The following is a 17,235-nucleotide window of genomic DNA, read 5'->3' as shown; positions in this document are numbered from 1 at the left end:
ATTTAAGAGACCCTAATCTCTTCATTTTGAAAGGTTGAATGAGAATTTGCATCAAATTGGTTTTAGAATTCATACTCACATTTGCTCATATTCAAATAAGATAAGTGTCTCTAATTAATTAAAGATTATTTAATTAATTAGAAAAAGTAATTATGAGAGCATATCTCATTTTATTAAATTAAATATCTTAACAAAATCTCTCTTCAGTTCAAAAAGGGAAATTTTCAGTTAACTATTGATAAAAAATGAGTTAAATCAGTTAACTCCTTTTTCTACTCAAATTGAATCAGTTAACTCTTCATTTTACTCAAATTAAATCTGTTAACATCATTTAATTTGAAAATCTCCCTTTATGACCGAACTTCACCTTTAATCCTGACCGTTGATTGAAATCGATCTCAACCATTGATGAATTTTTAAAAAGTCTATTTAAGAGACCCTCATCTCTTCATTTTGAAAGGTTGAATGAGAATTTGCATCGAATTGTTGCTGGAATTCGTACTCACATTTGCGCATATTCACATACGCAAAGATCAAGTTTGACCAAAAGTTGACCACATTTAACCACGGTTGACTTGAGTTGACTTGTTTCAAAATTTTCTTTGAAATAATTAAACGAAATTATTTAATTAAATGGAGTACTTACTTCTAATTAATTAAAAAAAGTTTTTTAATGAAAAGAGAAGCCATTCCTAATTAATTAAATTAAGCTATTTAATTAAATAATAAAAGTGTTTCTAATTAACTAAAGATTACTTAAATAAATAAATAAAGTAATTATGAGAGCATATCTCATTTTATTAAATTAAATATCTCAACAAAATCTCTCTTCAGTTCAAAAAGGGAAATTTTCAGTTCACTATTGATAAAAATTGAGTTAAATTAGTTAACTTCTTTTTCTACTCAAATTGAATTAGTTAACTCCTTATTTTACTCAAATTAAATCTATTAACATCATTTAATTTGGAAATCTTCCTTTATGATCGAACTTCACCTTTAATCCTAACCGTTGATTGAAATCGATCTCAACCGTTGATGAGTTCTAGAAAAGTCTATTTAAGAGACCCTCATCACTTCATTTTGAAAGGTTGAAAGAGAATTTGTATCAAATTGTTGTTAGAATTTATACTCACATTTGCTCATATTCTCATACGCAAAAATCAAGTTTGACCAAAAGTTGACTGGATTTAACCATGGTTGACTTGAGTTGACTAATTTTAAATTTTTTTTTGAAATAATTAAACAGAATTATTTAATTAAATGGAGTTCTTCTAATTAATTAGACAAAGTTATTTAATTAAATGAGAAGCCATTCCTTATTAATTAAATGAAGTGATTTAAATAAATAAGAAAAGTGTCTCTAATTAATTAAAGATTATTTAATTAAATAGAAAAAGTAATTATGAGAGCATATCTTATTTTATTAAATTAAATATCTCAACAAAATTTCTCTTCAGTTCAAAAAGGGAAATTTCCAGTTCACTATTGATAAAAAATGAGTTAAATAAGTTAACTCCATTTTCTACTCAAATTGAATCGGTTAACTCTTTATTTTACTCAAATTAAATCTGTTAACTCCCTTTAATTTGAAAATCTCCCTTTATGACTGAACTTCAGCTTTAATCCTGACCACTGGTTGAAATCGATCTCAACCGTTGATGAATTCTAAGAAAGTCTATTTAAGAGACCCTCATCTCTTCATTTTGAAAGGTTGAATGAGAATATGCATCGAATTGTTGCTAGAATTCGTACTCACATTAACTCATATTCACATACACAAAGATCAAGTTTGACCAAAAGTTGACTAGATTTAACCACGATTGACTTGAGTTAACTAGTTTTGAAAAGAATTTTAAGATAATTAAATGAAATTATTTAATTACATGGAGTACATACTTCTAATTAATTAAACAAAGTTATTTAATTAAATGAGAAGCCATTCCTAATTAATTAAATGAAGTTATTTAATTAAATAAGAAAAGTGTCTCTAATTAATTAAAAATTACTTAATTAAATAGAAAAAGTAATTATGAGAGAATATCTCATTTTATTAAATTAAATATCTCAAGAAAATCTCTCTTCAGTTCAAAAAGGAAAATTTTCAGTTCACTATTGATCAAAAATCAGTTAAATCAGTTAACTCCCTTTTCTACTCAAATTGATTCAGTTAACTCATTATTTTACTCAAATTAAATCTATTAACTCTCTTTCATTTGGAAATCTCATTTTATGACTGAACTTCATCTTTAATCCTGACCATTGATTGAAATCGATCTCAACTATTGATGAATTCTAGGAAAGTATATTTAAGAGTCCCTCATCTCTTCATTTTGAAAGGTTGAATGAGAATTTGAATCAAATTGTTGCTGGAATTCATACTCACATTTGCTCATATTCACATACATTAAGATCAAGTTTGGAAAAAAGTTGACTAGATTTAACCACGATTGGCTTGAGTTGACTAGTTTTGAAAAGATTATTGAAATAATTAAATGAAATTATTTAATTACTGGATTTTTTACTTCTAATTAATTAAACAAAGTTATTTAATTAAATAGGAAGTCATTCCTAATTAATTAAATGAACTTATTTAATTAAATAATAAAAGTGTCTGTAATTAATTAAAGATTACTTAATTAAATAGAAAAAGTAATTATGAGAGCATATCTCATTTTAATAAATTAAATATCTCAACAAAATCTTTCTTCAGTTCAAAAAGGGAAATTTTCAGTTCACTATTGATAAAAAAATGAGTTAAATCAATTAACTCCTTTTTCTACTCAAATTGAATCAGTTAACTCCCTATTTTACTCAAATTAAATCTGTTAACTCCCTTTAATTTGGAAATCTCCCTTTGTAACTGAACTTCACCTTTAATCCTGACCAATGATTGAAATCGATCTCAGCTGTTGATGAATTCCAAGAAAGTCTATTTAAGAGACCCTCATCACTTCATTTTGAAAGGCTGAATGAGAATTTGTATCAAATTGTTGTTGGAATTCATACTCACATTTGCTAATATTCTCATACGCAAAAATCAAGTTTGACCAAAAGTTGCCCGAATTTAACCATGATTGACTTGAGTTGACTAGTTTCAAAAAAAATTTTGAAATAATTAAACGAAATTATTTAATTAAATGGAATTCTTCTAATTAATTAAACAAAGTTATTTAATTAAATGAGAAGCCATTCCTAATTAATTAAATGAAGTTATTTAATTAAATAAGAAATCTGTCTCTAATTAATTGAAGATTATTTAATTAAATAGAAAAAGTAATGATGAGAGCATATCTCATTTTATTAAATTAAATATCTCAACAAAATCTCTCTTCAGTTAAAAAAGGAAAATTTCCAGTTCACTATTGATAAAAAATGAGTTATAAAAGTTAACTCCTTTTTCTACTCAAATTGAATCAGTTAAATCCTTATTTTACTCAAATTAAATCTGTTAACTCTCTTTAATTTTGAAATCTCCCTTTACGACTGAACTTCAACTTTATTCCTTACCGCTGATTAAAATCAATCTCAACTGTTGATGAATTTCAGAAAAATCTATTTAAGAGACCCTCATCTCTTCATTTTGAAAGGTTGAATGAGAATTTGCATCGAATTGTTGCTAGAATTCATACTCACATTTGCTCATATTCACATACGTAAAGATCAAGTTTGACCAAAAGTTGACCAGATTTAACCACAGTTGACATGAGTTGACTAGTTTCGAAAAAAAAATTTAAATAATTAAACGAAATTATTTAATTAAATGGAGTACTTACTTCTAATTAATTAAAAAAATTTATTTAATTAAATGAGAAGCCATTCCTAATTAATTAAATAAAGTTATTTAATTAAATAAGAAAAGTGTCTCTAATTAATTGAAGATTACTTAATTAAATAGAAAAAGTAATTATGAGAACATATCTCATTTTATTAAATTAAATATCTTAACAAAATCTGTCTTCAGTTCAAAAAGGGAAATTTTCAGTTCACTATTGATAAAAAATGAGTTAAATCAGTTATCTCCTTTTTCTACTAAAATTGAATCAGTTAACTGCTTATTTTACTCAAATTAAATCTGTTAACTCCCTTTAATTTGAAAATCTCCCTTTATGACTGAACTTCTCATTTAATCCTGACCGTTGATTGAAATTTATCTCAACCATTGATGAATTCTAGGAAAGTCTATTTAAGAGACCCTCATCTCTTCATTTTGAAAGGTTGAATGAGAATTTGCATCGAATTGTTGTTGGAATTCATACTAACATTTGGTCATATTCACATACGCAAAGATCAAGTTTGACTAAAAGTTGACTAGATTTAACCACAGTTATCTTGAGTTGCCTAGTTTTGAATTTTTTTTTGAAATAATTAAACAAAATTATTTAATTAAATGGAGTACTTACTTTTAATTAATTAAACAAAGTTATTTAATTAAATGAGAAGCCATTCCTAATTAATTAAATGAAGTTATTTAATTAAATAAGAAAAGTGTTTCTAATTAATTAAAAATTATTTAATTAAATAGAAAAAGTAATTATGAGAGCATATCTAATTTTATTAAATTAAATATCTCAACCAAATCTCTCTTTAGTTCAAAAATAGAAATTTTTAGTTCACTATTGATCAAAAATGAGTTAAATCAGTTAACTCCTTTTTCTACTCAAATTGAATCAGTTAACTCTTTATTTTACTCAAATTAAATCTGTTAACTCCCTTTAATTTGGAAATCTCTCTTTATGACAGAACTTCGCCTTTTATCCTGACCGCTGATTGAAATCGATATCAGCCGTTGATGAATTTCAAGAAAGTCTATTTAAGAGACCCTCATCACTTCATTTTGGAAGGTTGAATAAGAATTTGCATCGAATTGTTGCTAGAATTCATACTCACATTTGCTCATATTCACATACGCAAAGATCAAGTTTGACCAAAAATTGACCTGATTTAACCACAATTGACTTGAGTTGACTAGCTTTAAAAAAAATTCGAAATAATTAAACGAAATTATTTAATTAAATGGAGTATTTACTTCTAATTAATTAAACAAAGTAATTTAATTAAATGATAAGCCATTCCTAATTAATTAAATAAAGTTATTTAATTAAATAGAAAAAGTAATTATGAGAGCATATCTCATTTTATTAAATTAAATATCTCAACAAAATCTCTCTTCAATTCAAAAAGAGAAATTTCCAGTTCACTATTGATAAAAAATGAGTTAAATCAATTAATTCCATTTTCTACTCAAATTGAATCAGTTAACTCCCTGTTTTACTCAAATTAAATCTGTTAACTCCCTTTAATTTGAAAATGTCCCTTTATGACTGAACATTATCTTTAATCCTGACCGTTGATTGAAATTGATCTCAACCGTTCTTGAATTCTAGGAAAGTCTATTTAAGAGACCCTCATCTCTTCATTTTGAAAGGTTGAATGAGAATTTGCATCGAATTGTTGCTAGAACTCATACTCACATTTGCTCATATTCACATACACAAATATTAAATTTGACCAAAAGTTGTCCAGATTTAACCACAGTTGACTTGAGTTGACTAGTTTTGAAAAAAAAATTTGAAATAATTAAATGAAATTATTTAATTAAAGGGAGTACTTACTTTTAATTAATTAAACAATGTTATTTAATTAAATGATAAGCCATTCCTAATTAATTAGATGAAGTTATTTAATTAAATAAGAAAAGTGTCTATAATTAATTAAAGATTATTTAATTAAATAGAAAACGTAATTATGAGAGCATATCTCATTTTATTAAATTAAATATCTCAACAAAATCTCTCTTCAGTTCAAAAAAGAAAATTTTCAGTTCACTATTGATCAAAAATGAGTTAAGTCAGTTAACTCTTTTTTCTACTCAAATTGAATCAGTTAATTCCTTATTTTACTCAAATTAAATCTGTTAACTTCTTTTAATTTGGAAATCTCCCTTTATGACTGAACTTCACCTTTAATCCTGACCGCTGATTGAAATCGATCTCAACCGTTGATGAATTTCAGGAAAGTCTATTTAAGATACCCTCATCTCTTCATTTTGGAAGGTTGAATGAGAATTTGCATCGAATTGCTGCTAGAATTCATACACACATTTCCTCATATTCACATATGCAAAGATCAAGTTTGACCAAAAGTTGACCAGATTTAACCACAGTTGACTTGAGTTGACTATTTTAAAATTTTTTTTAAATATAATTAAATGAAATTATTTAATTAAATGGATTACTTACTTCTAATTAATTAAACAAAGTTATTTAATTAAATGAGAAGCCATTCCTAATTAATTAAATGAAGTTATTTAATTAAATAAGAAAAGTGTCTTTAATTAATTAAAGATTATTTAATTAAATAAAAAAAGTAATTATGAGAGCATATTTAATTTTATTAAATTAAATATCTCAACAAATTCTCTCTTCAGTTCAAAAAGGGAAATTTCTAGTTCACTATTGATAAAAGATGAGTTAAATCAGTTAACTCCCTTTTCTACTCAAATTGAATCAGTTAACTCCTTATTTTACTCAAATTAAATCTATTAACTCCCTTTAATTTGAAAATCTCCCTTTATGATTGAACTTTACTTTTAATCTTGATTGCTGATTGAAATCTATCTCAACCGTTGATGAATTTCAGGAAAGTCTATTTAAGAGACCCTCATCTCTTCATTTTCAAAGGTTGAATGAGAATTTGCATCGAATTCTTGCTGGAATTCATAACCACATTTGCTCATATTCACATACGCAAAGATCAAGTTTGACCAAAAGTTGACCAGATTTAACCACAATTGAGTTGAGTTGATTAGTTTCGAAAAGAATTTTGAAATAATTAAACGAATTTATTTAATTAAATGGAGTACATACTTCTAATTAAATAAACAAAGTTATTTAATTAAATGATAAGTCATTCCTAATTAATTAAATAAAGTTATTTAATTTAATAAGAAAAGTGTCTCTAATTAATTAAAGATTACTTAATTAAATAGAAAAAGCAATTATGAGAGCATATCTCATTTTATTAAATTAAATATCTCAACAAAATCTCTCTTCAGTTCAAAAAGAGAAATTTTTAGTTCACTTTTGATCAAAAATGAGTTAAATGAATTAAGTCCTTTTTCTACTCAAATTGAATCAGCTAACTCTTTGTTTTACCCAAATTAAATCTATTAACTCCTTTTAATTTTGAAATCTCCCTTTATGATTGAACTTCACCTTTAATCCTGACCGTTGATTGAAATCGATCTCAACCATTAATGAATTCCAGGAAAGTCTATTTAAGAGACCCTCATCTCTTCATTTTGAAAGGTTGAATGAGAATTTGCATCGAATTGTTGCTGGAATTCATACTCACATTTTCTCATATTCACATACGCAAATATCAAGTTTGACCAAAAGTTGACCAGATTTAACCATAGTTGACTTGAGTTGATTAGTTTCGAAAAGAATTTTGAAATAATTAAACGAAATTATTTAATTAAATAGTGTACTTACTTCTAATTAATTAAACAAAGTTATTTAATTAAATGAGAATCCATTCCTAATTAATTAAATGAAGTTATTTAATTAAATAAGAAAAGTGTCTCTAATTAATTAAAGATTATTTAATTAAATAGAAAAGTAATTATGAGACCATATCTCATTTTATTAAATTAAATATCTCAACAAAATCTCTCTTCAGTTCAAAAAGGGAAATTTTCAGTTCACTATTGATTAAAAATGAGTTAAACCAGTTAACTCGTTTTTCAACTCAAATTGAATTAGTTAGCTCCTTATTTTACTGAAATTAAATTTATTCACTCCCTTTAATTTGGAAATCTTCATTTATGACTGAACTTCACCATTAATCCTGACCGCTGATTAAAATCGAATTATTGTTGGAATTCATACTCACAGTTGGTCATATTCACATACGCAAAGATCAAGTTTGACCAAATTTAACAACGATTGACTTGAGTTGACTAGTTTCGAAAATAATTTTGAAATAATTAAACGAAATTATTTAATTAAATGGAGTACTTACTTCTAATTAATTAAACAAAGTTATTTAATTAAATGAGAAACCATTCCCAGTTAATTAAATGAAGTTATTCAATTAAATAAGAAAAGTGTCTCTAATTAATTAAAGATTATTTAATTAAATAGAAAAAGTAATTATGAGAGCATATCTCATTTTATTAAATTAAATATTTCAACAAAATCTCTCTTCAGTTCAAAAAGGAAAATTTTTAGTTCACTATTGATCAAAAATTAGTAAAATGAGTTCACTCATTTTTCTACTCAAAAGTGAATCAGTTAACTCCTTATTTTACTCAAATTGAATCTGTTAACTCCCTTTAATTTGGAAATCTCTCTTTATGACTAAACTTCACCTTTAATCCTGATCGCTGATTGAAATCGATCTCAATCGTTGATGAATTCCAAGAAAGTCTATTTAAGATACCCTCATCTCTTCATTTTGAAATGTTGAATGAGAATTTGCATCGAATTGTTATTGGAATTCATACTCACATTTGGTCATATTCACATACGCAAAGATCAAGTTTGACCAAAAGTTGACCAAATTTAACCACGGTTGACTTGAGTTGACAAGTTTCAAAAAGAATTTTAAAATAATTAAATGAAATTATTTAATTAAATGGAGTACTTACTTCTAATTAATTAAACAAAGTTATTTAATTAAATGAGAAGTCAATCTTAATTAATTAAATGAAGTTATTTAATTAAATAAGAAAAGTATCTCTAATTAATTAAAGATTACTTAATTAAATAGAAAAAGTAATTATGAAAGCATATCTCATTTTATTAAATTAAATATCTCAAATAAAATCTTTCTTCAGTTCAAAAAGGGAAACTTATAGTTTATTATTGATCTAAAATGAGTTAAATGAGTTAGCTCCTTTTTCTACTCAAATTGAATCAGTTAGATCCTTATTTTACTCAAATTAAATATGTTAACTCCTTTTAATTTGGAAATCTCTTTTTATGACTGAACTTTACCTTTAATCCTGACTGTTGATTGAAATCGATCTCAACCGTTGATGAATTTTAGGAAAGTCTATATAAGAGACCATCATCTCTTCATTTTGAAAGGTTGAATGAGAATTTGCATCGAATTGTTGCTAGAATTCATACTCACATTTGCTCATATTCACATACGCAAAGATCAAGTTTGACCAAAAGTTGACCAGATTTAACTATAGTTGACTTGAGTTGACTAGTTTCGAAAAGAATTTTGAGATAATTAAATAAAATTATTTAATTAAATGGAGTACTTACTTCTAATTAATTAAACAAAGTTATTTAATTAAATGAGAATCCATTCCTAATTAATTAAATAAAATTATTTAATTAAATAAGAAAAGTGTCTTTGATTAATTAAAGATTATTTAATTAAATAGAAAAAGTAATTATGTGAGCATATCTCATTTTATTAAATTAAATATCTAAACAAAATCTCTCTTCAGTTCGAAAAGAGAAATTTCCAGTTCACTATTGATCAAAAATTAGTTAAATCAATTAACTCCTTTTTCTACTCAAATTGAATCGGTTAACTCTTTATTTTACTGAAATTAAATCTGTTAACTCCTTTTAATTTTGAAATCTCCATTTATGACTGAACTTCAGCTTTAATCCTGACCGCTGATTGAAATTGATCTCAACTATTGATGAATTTCAAGAAAGTCTAATTAAGAGACCCTCATCCCTTCATTTTGAAAGGTTGAATGAGAATTTGCATTGAATTGTTGCTGGAATTCATACTCACATTTGCTTATATTCAAACACGCAAAGATCAAGTTTCACCAAAAGTTGATTGAATTTAACCACGGTTGACTTGAGTTGACTAGTTTCGAAAAGAATTTTCAAATAATTAAAAAAAATTATTTATTTAAAGGAGTACTTACTTCTAATTAATTAAACAAATTTATTTAACTAAATGAGAAGCCATTCCTAAGTAATTAATTTAAGTTATTTAATTAAATAAGAAAAGTGTCTCTAATTAATTAAAGATTACCTAATTAAATAGAAAAAGTAATTATGAGAGTATATCTCATTTAATTAAATTAGATATCTCAACAAAATCTCTCTTCAGTTCAAAACGAGAAATTTCTAGTTCACTATTGATCAAAAATGAGTTAAATGAGTTGACTCCTTTTTCTACTCAAATTGAATCAATTAACTCAGTATTTTACTGAAATAAAATCTGTTAACTCCCAGTAATTTGGAATCTCCCTTTATGACTGAACTTTACCTTTAATCTTGACTGCTGATTGAAATCGATCTCAATCGTTGACGAATTCTAGGAAAGTCTATTTAAGAGACCCTCATCTCTTCGTTTTGAAAGGTTGAGTGAGAATTTGCATCGAATTGTTGCTAGAATTCATACTCACATTTGCTCATATTCACATACGCAAAGATCAAATTTGACCAAAAGTTGACCAGATTTAACCACAGTTGACTTGAATTGACTATTTTTGAATTTTTTTTTGAAATAATTAAACGAAATTATTTAATTAAATGAAGTACTTACTTCTAATTAATTAAACAAAGTTATTTAATTAAATGAGAAGCCATTCCTAATTAATTAAATGAAGTTATTTAATTAAATAAGAAAAGTGTCTCTAATTAATTAAAGATTACTTAATTAAATAGAAAAAGTAATTATGAGAGCATATCTCATTTTATTAAATTAAATATCTCAACAAAATCTCTCTTCAGTTCAAAAAAGAAAATTCTCAGTTCACTATTGATAAAAAATGAGTTAAATCAATCAACTCCTTTTTCTACTCAAATTGAATCAGTTAACTTGTTATTTTACTCAAATTAAATCTGTTAACTACCTTTAATTTAAAAATGTCCCTTTATGACTGAACTTCACCTTTAATCCTGACTGCTGATTGAAATCGATCTCAACCGTTGATGAATTTTAGGAAAGTCTATTTAAGAGACCCTCATCTCTTCATTTTGAAAGGTTGAATGAGAATTTGCATCAAATTGTTGCTGGATTTCATACACACATTTGCTTGTATTCACATTCGCAAAGATCAAGTTTGACCAAAAGTTGACCAGATTTAACCACAATTGACTTTAGAAGACTAGTTTCAGAAAAAAATTAAAATAATTAAATGAAATTATTTAATTAAATGGAGCACTTACTTCTAATTAATTACACAAAGTTATTTAATTAAATGAGAAGCCATTCCTAATTAATTAAATGAAGTTATTTAATTTAATAAGAAAAGTGTCTCTAATTAATTAAAGATTACTTAATTAAATAGAAAAAGTAATTATGAGAGCACATCTCATTTTATTAAATTAAATATCTCAACAAAATCTCTGTTCAATTCAAAAAGAGAAATTTTTTGTTCACTTTTGATAAAAAATGAGCTGAACCAATTAACTCTTTTTTCTACTCAAATTGAATCAGTTAACTCCTTATTTTACTCAAATTAAATCTGTTAACTCCCTTTAATTTGGAAATCTCCCTTTATGACTGAACTTCACCTTTTATGCTGACTGTTGATTGAAATCGATCTCAACCGTTCATGAATTCCAAGAAAGTCTATTTAAGAAACCCTCATCTCTTCATTTTGAAAGGTTGAATGAGAATTTGTATCCAATTGTTGTCGGAATTCATACTCACATTTGCTCATATTCACATACGCAAAGATCAAGATTGATCAAAGGTTGACCAGATTTAACCACGATTGACTTGAGTTGACTAGTTTCAAAAAGAATTTTGAAATAATTAAACAAAATTATTTAATTAAATGAAGTACTTACTTCTAATTATTTAAACAAAGTTATTTAATTAAATGAGAAGCCATTTCTAATTAATTAAACAAAGTTATTTAATTAAATGAGAAAAGTGTCTCTAATTAATTAAAGATTACTTAATTAAATAGAAAAAGTAATTATGAGAGCATATCTCATTTTAATAAATTAAATATCTCAACAAAATCTCTCTTCAGTTCAAAAAAGAAAATTTTCAGTTCACTATTGATCAAAAATGGGTTAAATCAGTTAACTCTTTTTTCTACTCAAATTGAATCAGTTAACTGCTTATTTTACTCAAATTAAATCTGTTAACTCTTTTTAATTTGGAAATCTCTCTTTGTGACTGAACCTCACCTCTAATCCTGACAATTGATTGAAATCGATCTTAGCCGTTGATGAGTTCCAAGAAAGTCTATTTAAGAGACCCTCATCTCTTCATTTTGAAAGGTTGAATGAGAATTTGCACCAAATTGTTGCTGGAATTCATACTCACATTTGCTCATATTCACATACGCAAAGATCAAGTTTGATGAAAAGTTGACCAGATTTAACCACGGTTGACTTGAGTTGACTAGTTTCGAAAAGAATTTTGAAATAATTAAACAAAATTATTTAATTAAATGAAGTAGTTACTTCTAATTAATTAAACAATGTTATTTAATTAAATTTGAAGCCATTCTTAACTAATTAAATGAAGTTATTTAATTAAATAAGAAAAGTGCCTCTAATTAATTAAAGATTATTTAATTAATTAACTCCTTATTCTACTCAAATTGAATCGGTTAACTCTTTATTTTACTCAAATGAAATATGTTAACTCTTTTTAATTTTGAAATCTGCATTTATGACTGAACTTCAGCTTTAATCTTGAATGTTGATTGAAATCGATCTCAACTATTAATGAATTCGAAGAAAGTCTATTTAAGAAACCCTCATCTCTTCGTTTTGAAAGGTTGAATGAGAATTTGCATCGAATTGTTGCTGAAATTCGTACTCACATTTGCTCATATTCATATATGCAAAGATCAAGTTTGACCAAAAGTTGACCAGATTTAACCACGGTTGATTTGAGTTGACTAGATTCGAAAAGAATTTTGAAATAATTAAACGAAATTATTTAATTAAATGGAGTACTTACTTCTAATTAATTAAACAAATTTATTTAATTAAACGAGAAGCCATTCCAAACTAATTAAATGAAGTTATTTAATTAAATAAGAAAAGTGTCTCCAATTAATTAAAGATTACTTAATTAAATAGAAAAAGTAATTATGAGAGCATATCTCATTTTATTAAATTAAATATCTCATCAAAATCTCTCTTCAGTTCAAAAAGGGAAATTTCCAGTTCACTATTGATCAAAAATGAGTTAAATCAGTTAACACTTTTTTTTACACAAATTGAATCAGTTAACTCCTTATTTTACTCAAATTAAATATGCTAACTCCCTTTAATTTGAAAATCTCCCTTAATGACTGTACTTCACCTTTAATCTTGACCGCTGATTGAAATCGATCTCAACCGTCGATGAATTCCAGGAAAGTCTATTTAAGAGACCATCATCTCTTCATTTTGAAAGGTTGAATGAGAATTTGCATCGAATTGTTGCTGGAATTCATATTCACATACGCAAAGATCAAATTTAACCAAAAGTTGACCAGATTTAACCACAGTTGACTTGAGTTGACTAGTTTCGAAAAGAATTTTGAAATAATTAAACGAAATTATTTAATTAAATGGAGTACTTACTTCTAATTAATTAAACAAAGTTATTTAATTAAATGAGAAGCCATTCTTAATTAATTAAATGAAGTTATTTAATCAAATAAGAAAAGTGTCTCTAATTAATTAAAGATTACTTAATTAAATAGGAAATGTAATTATGAGAGCATATCTCAATTTATTAAATTAAATATCTAAACACAATCTCTCTTCAGTTCGAAAAGGGAAATTTCGTTTTCACTATTGTTTAAAAATTAGTTAAATTAGTTAACTCCTTTTTCTACTCAAATTAAATCTGTTAACTCCCTTTAATTTGGAAATCTCCCTTTATGACTGAACTTCACCTTTAATCCTGACCGTTGATTGAAACTGATCTCAACCGTTGATGAATTTCAAGAAAGTCTATTTAAGAGACCCTCATATCTTCATTTTGAAAGGTTTAATGAGAATTTGCATCGAATTGTTGCTGGAATTCATACTCACCTTTGCTCATATTTACATACGCAAAGATGAAGATTGTCCAAAAGTTGACCAGATTTAACCACAGTTGACTTGAGTTGACTAGTTTCGAAAAGAATTTTGAAATAATTAAATGAAATTATTTAATTAAATGGAATACTTACTTTTAATTAATTAAACAAAGTTATTTAATTAAATGAGAAGCCATTCTTAATTAATTAAATGAAGTTATTTAATTAAATAAAAAAAGGTGTCTATTTAATTAAAGATTACTTTATTAAATAGAAAACATAATTATGAGAGCATATCTCATTTTATTAAATTAAATATCTCAACAAAATCTCTGTTCAGTTCAAAAATGAAAATTTCCAGTTACTATTGATTTAAAAAATGAGTTAAATCATTTAACTCTTTTTTCTACTAAAATTGAATCAGTTAATTCTTTATTTTACTCAAATTAAATCTGTTAACTCCCTTTAATTTGAAAATATCCCTTTATGACTGAACTTCACCTTTAATTTTGACCGTTGATTGAAATCAATCTCAACTGTTGATGAATTTCAGAAAATTTTATTTAAGAGACCCTCATCTCTTCATTTTGAACGGTTGAATGAGAATTTGGATCGAATTGTTGCTAGAATTCATACTCACATTTGCTCATATTCACATACGCAAAGATCAAGTTTGACCAAAAGTTGACCAGATTTAATGACGGTTGACTTGAGTTGACTAGTTTGGAAAATAATTTTGAAATAATTAAACAAAATTATTTAATTAAATGGAGTACTTACTTCTAATTAATTAAACAAAGTTATTTAATTAAATGAGAAGCCATTCCTAATTAATTAAATGAAGTTATTTAATTAAATAAGAAAAGTGTCTCTAATTAATTAAAAATTATTTAATTAAATAGAAAAATTAATTATGAGAGCATATCTCATTTTATTAAATTAAATATCTCAACAAAATCTCTCTTCAGTTCAAAAAATGAATTTCACAGTTCACTATTGATCAAAAATGAATTAAATTAGTTAACTCCATTTTCTACTCAAATTGAATCATTTTACTCAAATTAAATATGTTAACTCCTTTTAATTTGAAAATCTCCCTTTATGACTGAACTTCACCTTTAATCCTGACCATTGATTGGAATCGATCTCAACCATTGATAAATTTCAGAAAAGTCTATTTAAGAGAACCCGATCTCTTCATTTTGAAAGGTTGAATGAGAATTTGCATCAAATTGTTGTTGAAATTTATAATCACACTTGTTCATATTCACATGCGCAAAGATCAAATTTGACCAAAAGTTGACTAGATTTAACCACGGTTGACTTGAGTTGACTTGTTTCGAATTTTTTTTTGAAATAAGTAAACAAAATTATTTAATTAAATGGAGTACTTACTTCTAATTAATTAAACAAAGTTAATTAAATTAGAGGCCATTCCTAATTAATTAAATGAATTTATTTAATTAAATAAAAAAATGGTCTCTAATTAATTAAAGTACTTAATTAAATAGAAAAAGTAATTATGAGAGCATATCTCATTTTATTAAATTAAATATCTCAACAAAATCTCTCTTCAGTTCAAAAAAGGAAATTTTCAATTCACTATTAATAAAAAATGAGTTAAATCAGTTAACTCCTTTTTCTACTCAAATTATATCAGTTCACTCCTTGTTTTACTCAAATTAAATCTGTTAACTCCCTTTAATTTGAAAATTTCCCTTTATGACTGAACTTCACCTTTAATCCTGACCGTTGATTGAAATTGATCTCAACCGTTGATGAATTACAGTAAAGTCTATTTAAGAGACCGTGATCTTTTCATTCTGAAAAGTTGAATGAGAATTTTCATAGAATTGTTGCTAGAATTCATACTCACATTTGCTCATATTCACATACGCAAACATCAAGTTTGACCAAAAGTTGACCAAATTTAACCACGATTAACTTGAGTTGACTAGTTTCGAAATTTATTTTGAAATAATTAAACAAAATTATTTAATTAAATGGAGTACGTATTTCTAATTAATTAAATAAAGTTATTTAATTAAATGAGAAGCCATTCTTAATTAATTAAATGAAGTTATTTAATTAAATTAGAAAAGTGTCTCTAATTAATTAAAGATTACTTAATTAAATAGAAAAAGTAATTATGAGAGCATATCTCATTTTATTAAATTAAATATCTCAACAAAATCTCTCTTCAGTTCAAAAAGGGAAATTTTCAGTTCACTATTGTTGAAAAATGAGTTAAATTATTTAACTCCTTTTTCTACTCAAATTGAATCAGTTCACTCCTTATTTTACTCAAATAAAATCTGTTAACTCTTTTTAATTTAAAAATTTTTCTTCATGACTGAACTTCACCTTTAATCCTGACCGTTGATTGTAATCGATCTCAACTGTTGATGAATTTCAAGAAAGTCTATTTAAGAGACCTTCATCTCTTCATTTTGAAAGGTTGAATGAGAATTTGCATCGAATTGTTGCTGGAATTCATACTCACATTTGCTCATATTCACATACGCAAATATCAAGTTTGACCAAAAGTTGACCAGATTTAACCACGGTTGACTTGAGTTGACTAGTTTCAAAAAGAATTTTTAAATAATTAAACGAAATTATTTAATTAAATGGAGTACTTATTTCTAATTAATTAAACAAAGTTATTTAATTAAATGAGAAGGCATTTCTAATTAATTAAATTAAGTTATTTAATTAAATTAGAAAAGTGTATCTAATTAATTAAAGATTACTTAATTAAATAGAAAAAGTAATTATGAGAGCATATCTCATTTTTTTAAATAAAATATCTCAACAAAATCTCTCTTTAGTTACAAAAGGGAAATTTCCATTTCACTATTGATCAAAACTGAGTTAAATCAGTTAACTCATTTTTCTACTCAAATTGAATCTGTTAACTCCTTATTGTACTCAAATTAAATTTGTTAACTCCCTTTAATTTGAAAATCTCCCTTTATGACTGAACTTGACTTTTAATCCTGACCGTTGATTGAAATTAATCTCAACCGTTGATGAATTACAGGAAACTCTATTTAAGAGACCCTCATCTCTTCATTTTGAAAGGTTGAATGAGAAATTTTATAGAATTATTGCTAAAATTCTTACTCACATTTGCTCATATTCAAATACGCAAAGATCAAGTTTGACCAAAAGTTGACCAGATTTAACCATGGTTGACTTAAGTTGACTAGATTTAAATTTTTGTTTGAAATAATTAAACGAAATTATTTAATTAAATGAAGTAC

The sequence above is a fragment of the Cupressus sempervirens genome, chromosome 8 (genome assembly GCF_028749045.1).
Source record: "Cupressus sempervirens isolate cs-2001-9-10 chromosome 8, ASM2874904v1, whole genome shotgun sequence".
NCBI classification, from domain to species: Eukaryota; Viridiplantae; Streptophyta; class Pinopsida; order Cupressales; family Cupressaceae; genus Cupressus; species Cupressus sempervirens.
The sequence above is the reverse complement of the archived record's forward strand: the minus strand, read 5'-3'. Positions refer to the sequence as shown.